General features: G+C 36.8%; 1 protein-coding gene across 1 annotated transcript in view; it reads left to right on the forward strand.

Annotated features, from left to right (window-relative positions):
* GPC6 (glypican 6) overlaps positions 1–16435 on the forward strand; it is a 1111907-nt gene that overhangs the window by 320014 nt on the left and 775458 nt on the right. The gene's annotated exons all lie outside the window — the stretch shown is intronic.

Below are 16435 nucleotides of genomic sequence, written 5' to 3' on the forward strand. Positions count from 1 at the left end.
GACAGGGCATGATTGAAATGGTGACTTGGAAAGACAAGTGTATCTGCCTCAATGATAAATTGAAAGTCAGTGTTGGAGCTCCTGGCCCATACTTCTGCGTTCTTACACACTTTCCATTTTTTCACTATCTACAAGCCACTACAAAGCTTTCCCCAAAGTACTTTTATGTGTTTTTAAATGTTACTTTTCTTAGGCTCTAGAAATATTTTAGAAGATCTAAAAGTAAAAGTTTTACCTTACTGATTTAATTTTTTTTCATTAAAAACAATTTTTTAAAATGTTTATTATTGAGAGAGAGAGAGGGGGAGAGAGAGAGAGAGAGAGAGACAGGACATGTGTGGGGGAGGGGCAGAGAGAGAGAGGGTGACACAGAATCCAAAGCAGGCTCCTGGCTCTGAGCTATCAGCACAGAGCCTGACACAGGGCTCAAACCCACCAACCACGAGATCATGACCTGAACTGAAATCAAGAGTCAGATGCTTAACCAGCTGAGCCACCCAGATACCTCAGTTATCTTGCTGATTTTTATCAATACTTCCCTATTAGATGACCAACAAAGTTTTCTTAAAGACTCTGTCCCAGTTGTATTTACCAACCAGAAAGAGAGCATGCAGTCACCTGAAGAATACATTATGCATGTGGCAGAACTCACAATATTGTCCTTATCTGTTTTTTTTTAAGCCTGTGTTCATTTAACAGACACTCAGGAGCCCCTTTTATGTGCCAGGTGTTATGGATGCATCTGTTAGCAAAACAGACGAACGTCTATAGCTTTGTGGAGATTTACATCCCAGGATTTTTTTTTTTCTGAAAGGAAACAAAACATTGTCATTCTATTCTTGGTTAGTGAATATTTATCTGGTTTTAAAATTAGTTTAGCCTTGGAATGAAATTTTTCGTTTATAATTAAATGTAAGTTAGATTTTAGCTCCTATTCATAGTCAAGTCAGAGTGGCTTTAAGTTACAACAATAATCTGCATTTAAATAGAAATCCTTCCTGCCAGCATCTATGGCATAGCATGAAAATATCATTTTTACAAAGGGTATTGTTCTGAATATATAACTTACTATATAATTAAATGTAAAAGTGTTTTAGATTTTTGTATCACTTAAAGAAGCAAGAGGATTTTTCACATTAACCCTACTGAGCTTTTTGAACAAGAAAAATTGCCATTTTGAGTCCTTACAATTGCTTTCTGAAGTTTTAATTCCTAAAAGATGTATTCTGCAAGATACTGAAGGTCACACTATGTAGTAATGAGACTGAATTCCAAGTCCGTACATTGAGGTCATGCTTCATATGGACATCAATACTTAGGGTCGACATTTCACAAAAGCAGACTGCGTTATGCCTGTACACACTGGGAATACCTCATTCTCCCTGAGATACTTTTTCTCTAAGTATTGCAATTGCTGCCCCTTTTAATAGATGAGAACATTGAGATCAGAAAAGCATGACTTCTGTCAATTTTATTCCTAATAAGTATCAAAGTCAGCATTAGGATTAGCTCCATAAATAGTTTTATTAACAAAAGCAACTTTTGTATAATAAAAACAAAAATGTCAGTGGTCAGGCAGAAATAAAGAAGATAGTTCTGTTAAAAATACGTGTCAGGAGAGAGCCATAGCATCTGGTTCTCTAACTTCCTATGTATGTGTCCCTAGAAGCCTGGAAAAGGAAGGATGTATTGAGGATAATAAGCATATCAATTCATGAGGGGAGGTATGACTTTGATAGAAAGTATTATGAAATGAAACTAAGAGAGAGCATTTTGATTTGCAATGTTTACCACCACTACCCCAATACATGTTTTTACATAAGACATCAGTGGATGTCAAGGACTTAATACTATATTGATGTTTAAGTAAAGTTTTCTGGGTGTTGAGAGAGGGCTTCTGGTGTCCGTAGCTTTCTGATTATCTGCAGGTCAAGAATAATGATTAGTGTCATGTTTTAGAAGGACTCTCATTGTTGCTTTGAGTTTTAAATAACAAAATATAAGTGACAGTCTTTTGCCCATAACAACGGCAATGCAAATGTTAATTACCATTATTTCTCTCAGTGTCATATTTGCTTAAATTGCTTCATCCTAAACTGAGGTTGTTGTAAAATGGAGCGGGCATCCAAGATGTCACAGATGTTAGAAAACAAACAGAGAAACGAACTGGGGGCCTTACAGCATGCCCCCCAAACGTTCAGACTTAAGGGATCAATAAACTTCCATATCAAAATTTGGAAACTGTCACAGGGCTGCCCATTTTTTAAATTTTGTTTAAAAAATACTTTTTTGAAAAGGCTACAACATTGATTGTCAACTCCCCTTTCATGGAAAGGACAGAATCTCAGACTAAAGAACAGACCTTTCCATTGAACGTATTTAGCTTGATTAAATACTTGTTGTATTTGTCTTTATTTTTCTCATTTCGCATAAGGCCGCCGAGCACTTCGGCATGAGTCGACAGTTCTGGTATTTGGGAACTTCTGCTGTCACCCATAGGTGCTCCTGTCTCAGAGCAGCTCCCTCTACGTCACGTTTACCTTGGAACAGAGCTGCCAGGCAGGTGGGGGCTCAGTCTATTGTGCCAGGAACAGTGGAAGTCAAAGCTGTTGTCAACCCTTCTAGATAGGTAGCCCACTTTTCCATAGTGCAGGCCTCAAGCATACATCCAGGTAGGGCTTTGCCTTTTCCCTTGGGAAGTATTTCGGAATTTGCTCAGATGTTCAAAAAAGAGCCCAGAATAGAACTACCTGACGATCTAGCAATTACACTACCAAAGAATTTAAACAAAGGATAAAAAAGTGCTGATGTGAAGGGGCACATGCAGCCTAATGTTTATAGCAGTGTTACCAACAGTAGCCAAATTATGGAAAGAGCCCAAATGTCCAATGGTTGATGAATGGATAAAGAAGATGTGGTATTTATATACAATGGAATACTGCCCGGCGTTGAAAAAGAATGAAGTCTTGCCATTTGCAACAACGTGGATGGAACTAGAGGGTATTATGCTAAGCGAAATAAGTCAGAAAAAGACAAATATCCTATGATTTCACTCATAGGTGGAATTTGAGAAACTCAGCAGATGAACATAGAGGAAGGGAAGGAAAAATAAGATAAAAAGAGAGAGAGAGGCAAAGCATAAGAGACTCTTAACTACAGAGAACAAACTGAGGGTTGCCGGGGGTGGGGGGGTGGTAAGTAAGGGGGATGGGTTAAATGGGCAACGGGCATTAAAGAGGGCACTTTTCAGAATGAGCACTGGGTGTCATATGTAAGATATGAACCATTGGGTTCTCTTCCTGGAGCCAAGACTAACTACACTGTATGTTAACTAACCTGAATTTAAAAAAAAAAAAAAAACTATAGAATTTTCAAATCCCTATGCTGTATACCTGAAATTAATGTAACTTTGTATGTCAACTAAACTTCAACAATAAAAATTAAAAAATAAATTATCCATAAATAAATAAATAAATAAATAAGTAAATGCTAAAAGCAAACAAACAAAAGAAAAAGAGCCCAGAGATCATAAACATGATGAAATTTTGTGACTCTCTAACAGAGTCACACCGTAACAAATCCTTTATTTTATTGACTTGGGAAGGGCACCCCAGCTACCTGAATAAGATAAGTACCTTAGCTAATAAGGAGTGTCCCACTGATATAGTACTTCTGCCCCCAAACAAAGATTTTGTGGCTGATGTTCTGTTGATTTTTAGAACATAGGTATTAATTACCTAAACAACGAATGTGCAACACTAATACTGAGCTCTAAATTCTCTTTTCTTCTCCCTCCTGAGGCTCAATCTTCTGTATCTGTTCCCTTCTGATTGGTTCTGACTTTGTTTTAAAGGTGCTTCAAGGTAATGCATAGTGTGTGTGTGTGTGTGTGTGTGTGTGTGTGTGTGTGTGTGTGTGAGAGAGAGAGAGAGAGAGAGAGAGAGAGAGAGACAGACAGAGAGAGAGAGAGAGAGAGAAATAAAACTGCCTTACTAATGCAGGATACCTTCTTTTTAATACTATAGGAATGATTGTAATAGTTAGAAGCTAAGAGACAAAAGGCTAAAATACAGTAGGAACCCCTATACCCTCTCACATTCCTGGGCCCAGTACTGAGCATTTTGGAGCTGATGTAGCAGCTCTGACATCTGCAATCTGTGCTCAATTTATTGCCATCTCTCAACCAGTGGAAAGAGAGAAAAAAGAGCGGGGGATAGCCCCCCCCACCCCCAGTCCTTCGAAAGGTATAGTGTAATGCAAGAGTGAGTGCATTGGTTCAAATTTCATTTGGCCAAATCTTAGTCACGTGACCACCACTGACTTGCAAAGGGTTCTGGGCAGTGCAGTCTTGTGCTGGGCTCGCTCCTTGCTGAACTTCACAAGTTGCAGTGTGAAAGGGGTGAATGAATATGATAGACCATGAATAGCCAATTCCCTTTCTTAAGAGTGAGTCCTTATTGCCACTGATTATTTTGAGATGACAACAGCACCAAACAAATGGCATGGGTGGGGTGGGGGTAGAAATATTTTGAGCGGTGACACATTCAGTTTTCAGTGCTTTGATTTTAAATTGAAAATGACATGATATACTCAAGCAGCTGTTCTCAAAGTCTTCTGCAGGGAGCTTTGCAGGTTCCAGAGACCATTTTCAGAGATTCTGCAAGATCAAAGCTATTTTCATACTAATTGTAGGAAGTTCTTTGCTCCTTTTTATTCTCATTCTCTCATGAATGAGCAGTGGAGTTTTCTAGGGGCTTTGCCCTATGTGTGACTTCACTGCTCTGAAGGATAATAGAAAGTGTGCCTGTCTGTTCATCTATTTAAACACTTCTCAGTGGTAATCTCTAATACAATATAGTTTAGATTTTTTTGAAAGTTTTTGGGTTTTTGTTTTGTTTACAATTTTTAAGAATGTAAGGGGTCCTGTGACAAAAAAGCTTAAACATTGTGGTGCTGAAGTATAATGCATTTTATCTTTAGACTTTAAAGCCCAACCTAATTGTTTAATAAGGCATTTAGTTAAATAAATGAAATATCATGAAACTATTTTTGATCTCAGAGTTTAGCACCTAAACTCTGAAAGAATGTGTTCCTGCTTCTAGGAAAACTTTTGTTGGTTTTACTTCCACTGTATGATGTCATTTTGCCACTCAAAACCAAATCATGAATAGAAAATGGCAATTGCTTTCAGCATTTCTTCTCATAAAGGAAAAAATCGCTTTTTATCAGCAAGGTTAAAGGGTTACAGAGAAGTTTATGATATTAGTGTTCATTCACTCTACCTGGTGTGTGTTGTGGGGGGAGGAAAAAACCCCACTTTGATGTTCTACAATGACAGCTAACTTGAGAATTTCTCCACATTTGCTCAGCCTGACAAAAAGAAGCCATTCAGTTAGACATAAAGAGGCTGCCTTTTCATTTTGCCCCAGCATTTCAGCCCATCAACCGTGTTTTAAATGCTAAAATTATATAGCTAAGTACTTTCTGAGAGATTTGAGAATTGTTCCCTCTCTTAGAAAAAGTATAATAAGTAAATTTTGACTTTGGCTTTGCTGTCCCTAACATTACTGTACTTTATTATTTTTGGTTTCCTTCTAAAGAAAAGTATGAAACCTTTGATTAAGAAATACAGATGTACCCGTTACTTTACAAGACCTTGAGAGAGCACTTGCGAATTATTTTTTGTATCTAAATTAGGGGAGGCAAAGAAATTTGGACAGGCACTGGGGATTGGACAGTCTTAAGGCATCTCAGCAGTTCACTTTAAAATGAAGAGCTGAGAAACACTATATTATTCACTCTAGGAAAAGAAATGCCCTTCTTTTGCTATTATATCAGATTCTTAGACACAAACATGACCAATATAGGATGCATATTTTTGTCTTCAGTTTTCCTTATTTCCTCCTCTGTCTCATCTAATTACAGTATTGCCAAACCATAGGAACAATAACATTTGGAAATTTCCAGAACCTTACCACAATAAAGTATGAATTTTATAATTTACATATTGCGCTGAAATCTTCTGTGCCACGACGTGACAGCGTCTTTTCATTCAGACAGAATTTGCCAGTACTGAATATTAGGCATGTTGTGAAATAGATATTTGTTTGTGTGCACATTTCATGGTGACATTTTTGGGGTTTGGATTCAGAGATTCAGAGATTAATTTGCTTTTCATAATGTGATTAGTGGATGACGGGGTCGGGGGGTGCTCGAGACAGAATCGGACTCCTGGACTGTAGACTTGATTCCCTAAAAGGCAGCTGAGTGTATTGAATAAGAAATTTAACTGCTTGTGCCTTACTTTGTTACCTTTGACCTTCTAGCTGTGCAGTCTGGGCAAGTGACTTCTGTCTATGTCTCAGTTTTGTCATCTACAAAGTGGGGATACTATCATTCTTACATCACAAGGCTATTGGATGGATTATAAGAACTAGTTTACATAAAATTCATAGAACAGTTCTTGTCTCATAAGCACTATCATCATGTTACTGCTATTATTATGATCTGTAAAATGAGAAGATTATCAAGATAAACCCTGAGATATCTTCCAGCTCTAATATTTTTATTTAATTGAAGGAGTAGAAAGACAGACTCATAGTGCCACATTTTTGTGGAAAATCTCATCCAAGTTTTGTTGTCTTGTGGTTCATATTATTGTTTTTGTACACAGCACCCTCTCCCCTCCATATCCCAGACCTGCCCTGTGCTCAGGGGCCACTGTCCCCCTGCTGCATGACCACAGGAAGCTCCCCTCCTCAGGTTTACAAGAAGATTTACACACAGCCTCCCACCAAAGTCCTGCTTTAGGCCCCTGCCTGACTCCCTTTCAGGTCCTCTCTTCCTACTGCCTCAAGCCAGGATTTCCCCTCAGGCTGAGAAGGCTTCCCAGAGCTCTTTCATCCCATGGTGCACAGGGACCTGACCCAGGAGCCCCCTACACAGACAGCTAAGTCCAGACTTGAATGCTTTACATGGTTTAGCAGGTGTGAGAACACACATTTCCACCTTTAAAATGAGAGCAAGGTGATACTTCATAGGTTCTTTTCAGAAACTTACTTGCTTCTTAGGTCTCCCCAGAGCCTATAGCCCAGATGAACAATGGCCCTCCTTCAAGAAATTGGTTTTATCATCTTTCCCTGCTTGGGAATTCAGGATCCCTTCCTCTAAGGAAAGAGATAGGAAAACAGCAGCTGTTCCTAACCCCAGAAAATTTAGATTAAGAAGGTGAGTCTGCATTTTGATGCAAAACTATGTATCTCTCTGTCTCCATTGTGTGGATTCTAGAAAAGGATCTTTGCTTCCCTCTTGCATAACAAGAAGCTCTTTAAAAGTGGGGGGGTTTGTTTGCTGGTTGGTTTTTACCAATACAAACTGTCTTTGAGGAAAAAAACCAGTATTCTTCCTTTTATTAAAATGTATTTTCAAGTTATCATGCAGTGTGGTGTTGGCTTCCGGAGTTGAACGCAGTGATTCATCTTTTTCCTATGACATATGACACCCAGTGCTCATCCTAAAAAGTGCCCTCCTTAATGCTCCTCACCAATTAAACCCATCCCTCCACCAGCCCCTCCTCCAGCAACCCTCAGTTTGTTCACACAGATACACAATGCTGGAAGCTTTTTAAAAAAGAATGACTATTGAGATATTGTGTGTGGGTGTATATGTGTATGTATGTTTACTTAACACATTTCATTCAAAATTTTGCTCATACTGATTGTCTTCTGCCCATACTTTCCAACCATGGATTTGTGATTTTTTTTTTAATGTTATAACCGAAAGCCTACTGTATATGAGTATGTGTTTGAGGAAAAGGGGCGGGGAAGGGGTATGGTGTAATGGAGAATACTTCAGCAAGATATTAAGATAATATAATTACCTTAAAAAAAATCAAGACCCTTAACACGCTAGTTTCTGCCAGGTATTTTTCCCCTTGTTAACCATGTTTTGAAACAATCTCAAATTTATAGAAATGTTATAAAAATAGTACAAAGAATTCCTTTATACCCCTCCCCCGGATTCACCAGTGGTTATTAACATTTTATCATGTTTGCCCCTTTTCGGAATTTTTTGAGCCTAAGTTGCAGACACGATGCCCATCATCTTTTCATTTCTCCCCATCATTTTATTGAGAACATTGTCAAGCATACAGAAAAATTAAAAGTGTTTGTGGTGAATACCTCTAAACCCAGTGCCTATATCATTCTTCCATTACATTTTACCAAACTTGTTTTATTACAAGTCTGTTGTCCCTTTATGTGTCCATCCTTCCATCCCATTGCTTTTTGAACAACTTTATTTATTTGCTTTTGAACAAAATTATACATAATGTATAATTTACAAACCATGAAACTCGCCCTTGAGGTCATTTTAATCCACAGTCACATCATAGGAAATCATAGCTAGTTTGGTGAATTCTAACCAAAGCAGCCCATTTCTCAATATAAGTGCCTCTCATTTTGTAGAAGGAGACTGATCTCAGTGAGGGACCCTGACCTGTAATCCAGGATCCAGGATCCCTGATGGTTGGAGCCTCAGACAATCGTATTACTGTCTCTGAATCTCAGTTTTTGGAAATCTGGAATAAGGCCACTTGAGCCATTGATCAACCAATTTCTTGAGGCCCTAAGATGCAGCCATTCTAAATGCTAGTATTCCCATTTCTTCATACTCTGCACAGTGTAGTACATTACACCTTTTGTTTGCTTTCCTCAGAATTAATCCTGATGACATCATGTGGAGCAAGTTAGCCTGAACATTTAAGGGGATAAAACACTTATGCCTTGAGGACTCTTCGCGAGCGAATCATTTATACATAGCATTTGTGGCATTCTGCTGTGAAATGGAATCTTGCTGTTACTAATGCAGAAGCCTGCTGGTAAATGCTCAGACTGTACATATTAGCCAGCTGGTGGCTGAATTCTGACTATTGAGCTGCCTAGAATTGGAATAATTAATTTTCCTGGAGAAAGTGCGTTGTGGTTGTAGCTTTTTGGATTTGTGACTGTAATCTGTAATCACCAGGGAATTTATTTAGATTTGCAATTATACTAGAGTTAGTAATTTATAGTAGAGATGGGAGCTTGCTAAATAGGAGGCATAGAGCTGTGAGTTTCCATTAATAGTTTTGTGAGCTTTGTATAATACCCAAGCTGTTAGCAAAGAACTATTAGCTAAATAGTCAGTTCATGTTCGTCTTATCTAATGAAAGCAGAAACCAACGTGTTTACCTCAGGAGTTTTTCCATTTATTTAAAATATGGTTTTCTTTTGCATGAAAAGAAAGTGTCACTCTAAAAGCTTATATTTTAAAGAAGTGTGATTATAAATAATGGCTGCCTAGATATATAGCATTGTGTTTTTTAATATATTCCAGTAATATCGTTCTTCTTATTGTGACTAAAAATTAACATGCCATCCTCTGTTAAATACTGTATCGTGAAGGAAAGAATATGTGAATTGACTGTTTTTTAAAATTATTCATTTTCTTTGTATAGAAAGGATTTTTTGATAAAAAGAGTATTCTTACTAATACATACCAATTATTTTAAAGAGATGCTTATGTGTAATTATGTAGATTAGTCATAGATTAGCCAAGAAAGTAGACATGACTAATAGGAAATCATAAAAGTTGCCAAGAAGGCTTTATCTTGTAGTTTGAAATAGCATTCTTTATACTTTGCAACCATTCTACACATTTATGGGTATAATTCTGCATAGTTGTGCAATTTATGAAATTGTATTGTTGCTCACATGATTAAGAATTGACTTTTTTTAAAAAAAGGCAGATGCTTTATTTCATATCCACATTATAAGATGAAATATTATATGTGATAACTATAGTGTGATGAATTTGCATCCCTGGATTACTGAGGCTCACAGCTGCTCAACTAGGGCCCCAAGAATCTGATATGTTATAGAGTTCAGAATTTTGTTTATTTTAGAAAGTTAATTCACTGTCTATGCAATGTAGAATAGAACATCCCCAATGGAGTCAAGCAGTGTATCAATATTTCTACAATAAAACAGGGATATTCCCTCTTTGTGAGATCCATAGATTATAAATAACATCCTATCAGTGTGGAAATTAATTATCAGTTAACACCGTTTGGATTAATGCTAGTGTTTCTGGTTTTCACAGTTTTTAGATTTTAAATTGTTTTAAATGTTTTTATTTATTTTTGAGACAGAGAGAGACAGAGCATGAGCAGGGCAGAGAGAGAGGGAGACACAGAATCTGAAGCAGGCTCCAGGCCCTGAGCTGTTAGCACAGAGCCCGGCGCGGGGCTTGAACCCATGAACCGTGAGATCATGACCTGAGCCGAATTCGGTCACTCCACCAACTGAGCCACCCAGGCAACAGTATATTTTTTAAAGGGTTTTTTTACATGTGTTGTTTCTGTTGGAAGGATGCTCTAGTCTCAAATTGACAGAGGTAAAATAGGTATATCCCAACCACAGCTTTGTTCATTAATGTATTTGAGTCCTTGTCCTAATTTTTTCCTTTCCTAAAATTCAATTCTCTTCAAAATATCTGGAAATTCCTGTAAGTTTTCTATAAGCTCTAGTTGTTCATAAGCTGGAAAATAGCAATATAATAAATGAATGTCATTATTATTTTAAATAAATATTTGCTTCCTTTTTCCTTAGGAAGGATATTACTTGAGATTATTCCAAACTAACTGTCTACTACTAAGCTAGCTTTGGGACCAGAAATCCATATTTAGTAGGTATCAAAAGGAGATATTTGACAATCTTCAGTAAAGAGAACTGTTGGTTATTTGAAAACAAATATTGTCCTAAGAGTTGTGATAAGCAAGGATCATAAAAATAGTCTCTACAGTATTTTCATTGAAGGGAATTAAAGTTTAAACACTAAGGTAAAACAGACTGTGGCATGTATTGATTTGAATATAACTCATAAAGACAAATAAATAATATTAAAGAGATCGCTCTAATATAGAAGGATGCAATCATGCAGGCTTGGGTTCTGTTCTTAGACTTTTAAGAAAAAGAAATAAAGCAAACTTTGAGGCAGGGAGACACAAATGCCCATTAAATTGCCTTTGAGTACAGTTGAAAGAAGACTGTAATTCCATCTATCTTGACTAAAATTAGAGAGGTTAAAATAGATTGTAGCTTCTACATGTGTGAATAATGGTGCTGATTTTGTTTTTAATTAATATATATATTTTACATGTCACATATTTATCAACTTGTTAAAAATGGAATCCATCTCAAATAAATATGGTAAAAATGCATGCAGAATACTTAGTAAAATGTTTGTGAATGGATATATGAGTAAACACAGTTAAATGACATCCTTTGTAAAGCTGGAATCATGAAAACACTATATAAACTTATTTTTATTTTATTCCATGCAAAACTAACAATTCAAGCTTTAATTATTTATTTAATGTAAATTATTTATACTGTAACTGACAGAAGATAAAGGAACATTAAAATTCAAATTTTCAGATTTCTTTCTAGGTAATCACTTGGATCCAGTTTCATAGGTATACGTGTGCTTAGAACCCTCTAAAGTAATTGTATGTGAATACTTACTTCTTAGAAACACTGAGCCTAGAGGCTGCCAGGTAGAAGGTATCCTGATTATTTGGTGTGTATATAAAAATGACAAATTCAGTTTACACTTTGAACCCCAAATTCTACTCCTTAGAATTTTTTCTGCAGATATACTTGGGGATGATTAAATTAATTCTGTTGTGTTTATAAAATGCAATTCTATAATAGCAATACAACTATAAAAAAGCTTTCTCTCTACTGAGATATTAAATGAAAAAAAGCTAAGTGCAGACCAATATGTATATTATGATACCATTCATATAAAGAAAGTGGAAAATACATACATTTGTGATTTGTGTACTTATGTACATGTCTATATTAGCTCTGTATGAATAGAATAGTTCTGGGGAGAGAAAGTAAGAAATTATGACAATTACCTGTTGTAAAGGACGTGAACTGAGTATAGACATAGAGGTGGGAGGGGCACTGTTACTATCTACCATTTTATACGTTTTGATGCATACCATGTGATCGTATTATTATTTAATTTTACAGTGAACATTTTTAAAAAGTGTTGTGCTTCAATTTCCCCACTTGTTCATTTGAGAAACGGATCAGTCGGAGCCTACATATAGTGTGTCTGTATGTAGTGGGGGCTGTAAGTGAAGACATGTTAGGAGAATACATCATGCTCTCATGGGCTGAAAAGGAGGAAGATCAGCTTGGCTTTTTTTTAATTTTTTAATCATGTGAGATGTGGTCAGTTAATAATATTCCATAGGTAAGAGTCCACTTCGATTTAGAATCTGCATTAGCGAAAAATGGAAAGACTTTTTCGATTTGTATGATAGATATTAAAACTGATGGTGAAATTTCTATTTCTACATGAATATTAAAAGATTCCATTAGGATGGATGAGCCAAGAATAAATCAAAACATACATTAAGAATATTAAATTATGTGAATTAGAAAGTTATTTTTTTAAATGCTTGTGTGCTCAATCCTCTGTGGTTAATTGATCAAGTACTTGATATACTGAGGTTAGTTTGCTCACTTACTGAGTTTTTGTAGCTCTGCATTGGAGGATATCATTGCCTAAACATGTTATAATTAAAAATATCTTTGTAACTGAGGGCCTCCTGGCTGGCTTGGTCTGTGGAGTGTGCAACTCTTGATCTTGGGGTTGTAAGTTCGAGCTCCCTGTTGGGTATAGAGATTACTTAAAAATAAAAGTAAAAAAAAAATCTTTATAAGTGAAACCCAACCTTTATAAGCATACTCTATGTACAGAGTAACTTGTCTTTCAACGTTCTTATAATTCCTCTAATCTGTTAACCAGGGCATCTACCACAGAGACATTCACATATGTCTCTCTTGCAAATAAAACCAATGTTGGAGCATCTTATGGAGAATTTACATAATTTGACAGTAAAGAGTTTAGAAACCTGCCCAATATATAGCAAATTGAATACTCAGGGGACAGCTTCCATTTTCTTTAAATGTCTTGTAGCTCTGGGACTAGTTGATGTTAATTATTTTATTTTATTTTATTTTATTTTATTTTATTTTATTTTATTTTATTATTTTATTTATTTTTTTTAATGTTTATTCATGTTTGAGAGAGCGAGAGAGAAACAGAGCATGAGCAGGGGAGGGGCAGGGAGAGAGAGGGAGGCACAGAATCTGAAGCAGGCTCCAGGCTCTGAGCGGTCAGCACAGAGCCGGACGTGGGACTCGAACCCATGGGCCATGAGATCATCACCTGAGCCGAATTTGGACGCTTAACCGACTGAGCCACCCAGGCACCCGAACAATATTTATTTTAAATAAATGAAAATATAATTTACTTTCTAATCACAAAATAACTTTTTGAAAACAATATGCCCAACAGTATTGAAAAACTTGACTGATGTTTAATATGGTGGCTTCTCTTTGAATTTCAGCAAAGTGTAGGTACAGGGAAATTTGTATCAGTTAACTGCTTCCAGGGCTTATATGTGTTAGTTTTCTTTTTGTTTTTTCTTCCAATATATAAAAGAATGTATAGTAATCTTTTCATGTCTTGTTCCATAAAATCTAATTTCTGCTAGTTGTACATATGCAGGTGATGAGCAATTTAAATTGAACTATTTTCTTTCTCGGAATGGAAACATAATGTTCTATCTGTGCATTGTTTTGTTCTTCAGTATCACATAATGTTAAAACGTGTGACTGATTGGCATATTACAAAGAATGGTGAGTGATATCATATATCTATACTATCATTATACAGTAGGATTATTGTGTCTTCCAACAAAGTGTATGCTCCAATGGATGGCATTACAGTTCTTCAATTCAGAAAACTATATATATATACACTTAATGCAATTAAAGAGTTATTGTGTCTTCAGTAATATGCACATTCATTATATGGCATAATCTTTTGGAAACATAGAGAATATAGGTGCAACATCTACCATCTGATGTGAGGCATCCTATAACTTAAAGGTAAGAGCTGTCTTACGTCATATAGATATTGCATAGTTCAACTCTCTAGCGAGGGCTAATGTTTGTGCACTTCTCCCTTGAATTTTCACAGCAGGCAAGGCAGGAGTGGGATCAGAGTCTTGAGATATAGATGCCTTGGTCCTCATTAAGAGGAGCAGTGAGGGAGACCGTGTAAGAAGTACCAAAGTCCAACATATCAGAAGAGTGTTTGTGTGCTGGCAAAACTCAGGTGTGGATGTGGCATGCAGGGTGAAGGAGCAGGGGTCAGGGAGATGAGAGAAAGTGCTGCCAGGAGCACTGGCAGGGAATGGGTAAGGTGGGGAGGATATTGAGTGATTGCCTAGTCACAACTAGTGTTTGGACTGGCAAGGGTGTACTGCAAGAGTATACAGCCCTTGTTTATTCAAGTGGAAGGGCAGAACAACAGTCTTTGCCAACTTGATGTTGATTCTTAGGCCCTGGAGGCAAGGATTAGTCATGGTTCTCCAGAGAAATAGAATCAACAGGATACACATATATGTGTAGAGAGGAAGAGATTTATTATAAGGATTGGATCATGTGATTATAGAGGCTGAGATGTTCCAAGATCACAGTCACCAAGCTGGAGACCCAGGAGAGCTGGGTGTGTAGTTCAGTCTGAGTCCAAAGGTCTAAAAACTGGAGGAACCGATGGATAAGTTCCAGTCTGAATGTTGGCATGCTGGATTCTCAAGAAGAGCTGATGTGTCAGTTTAGGTCCCAAGGCAAGAAAATGCTGATTTTCCATCTGCACAGTCAGACGGGGAATTCCCTTACCTGGAGGAGAGTCAGCCTTTTTGTTCTAAACAGTCCTTCAACGGATTGGATGGGGCCCACCACATTAGGGAGGGCAATCTGCTCTACTCAGTCTATCAACTCAAATGTTAGTCTCTTCCAGAAACACTCTCACAGACACACCCAGAATAATGTTTGACCAAATGTCTGGGCACTCCATAGTCAGATGATCATAGGGAGATCAAAACAGACCCACCAGTGAATGCTGCTGATAGAATCTTCTGAGGACTGCCTTTATACATGGATAGTGTGAATTTACAAGAGTTAAGACCGTAAGTGTCATTACACTTCTCTAGTTTTACCCTTCTTTTATTAGATGAGATAGCTGAATGAACTCAAGAAGTTGAGGATGCTAACTCAATGTGGGCCTCCTGCAGTCTTCCTTTGAGAAAACATACACTCATGAATGATCTCCTAATTATTATGTTTACACAGGGCCCTTTTTACACATATTCTGATATCTCTGTTATGAATATTCATTTTGTGTCTCATCCTCAAATCATCTCTACTTGAAAAATCCGTCCTTTGCTCGGTTACCCCAACCCCTTCCCAAGTTCCACTAATAATAGATGAGATTTGATCATGTGGGTAAACACCACTTCAGATTTCAAGTGCATGGCTTCACCTTACCTTTCTATTAGCTTTTCCAATTAATGAGCATTATCGTGTACATTGTCTCATTTGATGACTTGGTGAAATATTGGTTGAACCTTATGAAATTGCTCATATTTGACTGTTTTAGTTTCACAAAATGAGTACAGTTGACACTTGAACAAAGTTGGGGGTACAGACACAGACCTCTGTGCAGTTGAAAATCTGTGTATAACATTTAGCTCCCTGAAAACTCAGCTAGTGATAACCTACTGTTAACTGGAACCTTACCAATAACATTAACAGCTGATTTACATGTATTTTGTATGTTATATGTATCATATACTGTATTCTTACAATAAAGTAAGCTAGAGAAGGGGAAATGTTAAGAAAATTATTCAGAAAATTGGGGCACCAAGTGGCTCAGTCAGTCAGTTAAGCATCCAATCCCTGATTTCGGCTCAGGTCATGATCTCATGGTTCATGAGATTGAGCCCCTCATTGGGCACTGTGCTGACAGTACAGGGCCTGCTTGGGATTCTCTCTACCTCTCTATGCCCACCCCTCAAAATAAATAAATAAACATTTTTAAAAAAGAAAGTTATTAGGAAAATAAAATATACTTATGATGGTATGCTATATTTATTGAAAAAAATTCATGTGTAAGTGGACCCATGCAGTTAAAATCCACATTGTTCAAGAGTCAACTATAATTTCATATGATTGGATATAGCATTATTAAACCTCCTTTTGAGACAGAAGAAAATGAGGCTCAAAGCAAAAGTGAGTTGTAGTTTCTTTGTTTGCTTTAATAATCATAGAACTTTTAAGTAACAAAGTTAAACTAAGGCATGTACCTGCAACATTTTAATACACATTTCTTCTGCCTAGCTGACAAGCAGCAAATCATTCATACCTTATCCAAAACAAGGAGATGATAATGATGATAGGATGAAACTAAACTGGGCTTTTAATGGCTTCAGAACTGTAGATGTCCATAGCTTTCTATCATTTTGTTT

Source organism: Panthera leo, chromosome A1 (assembly GCF_018350215.1).
Source record: "Panthera leo isolate Ple1 chromosome A1, P.leo_Ple1_pat1.1, whole genome shotgun sequence".
In the NCBI taxonomy this organism is placed as follows: domain Eukaryota; kingdom Metazoa; phylum Chordata; class Mammalia; order Carnivora; family Felidae; genus Panthera; species Panthera leo.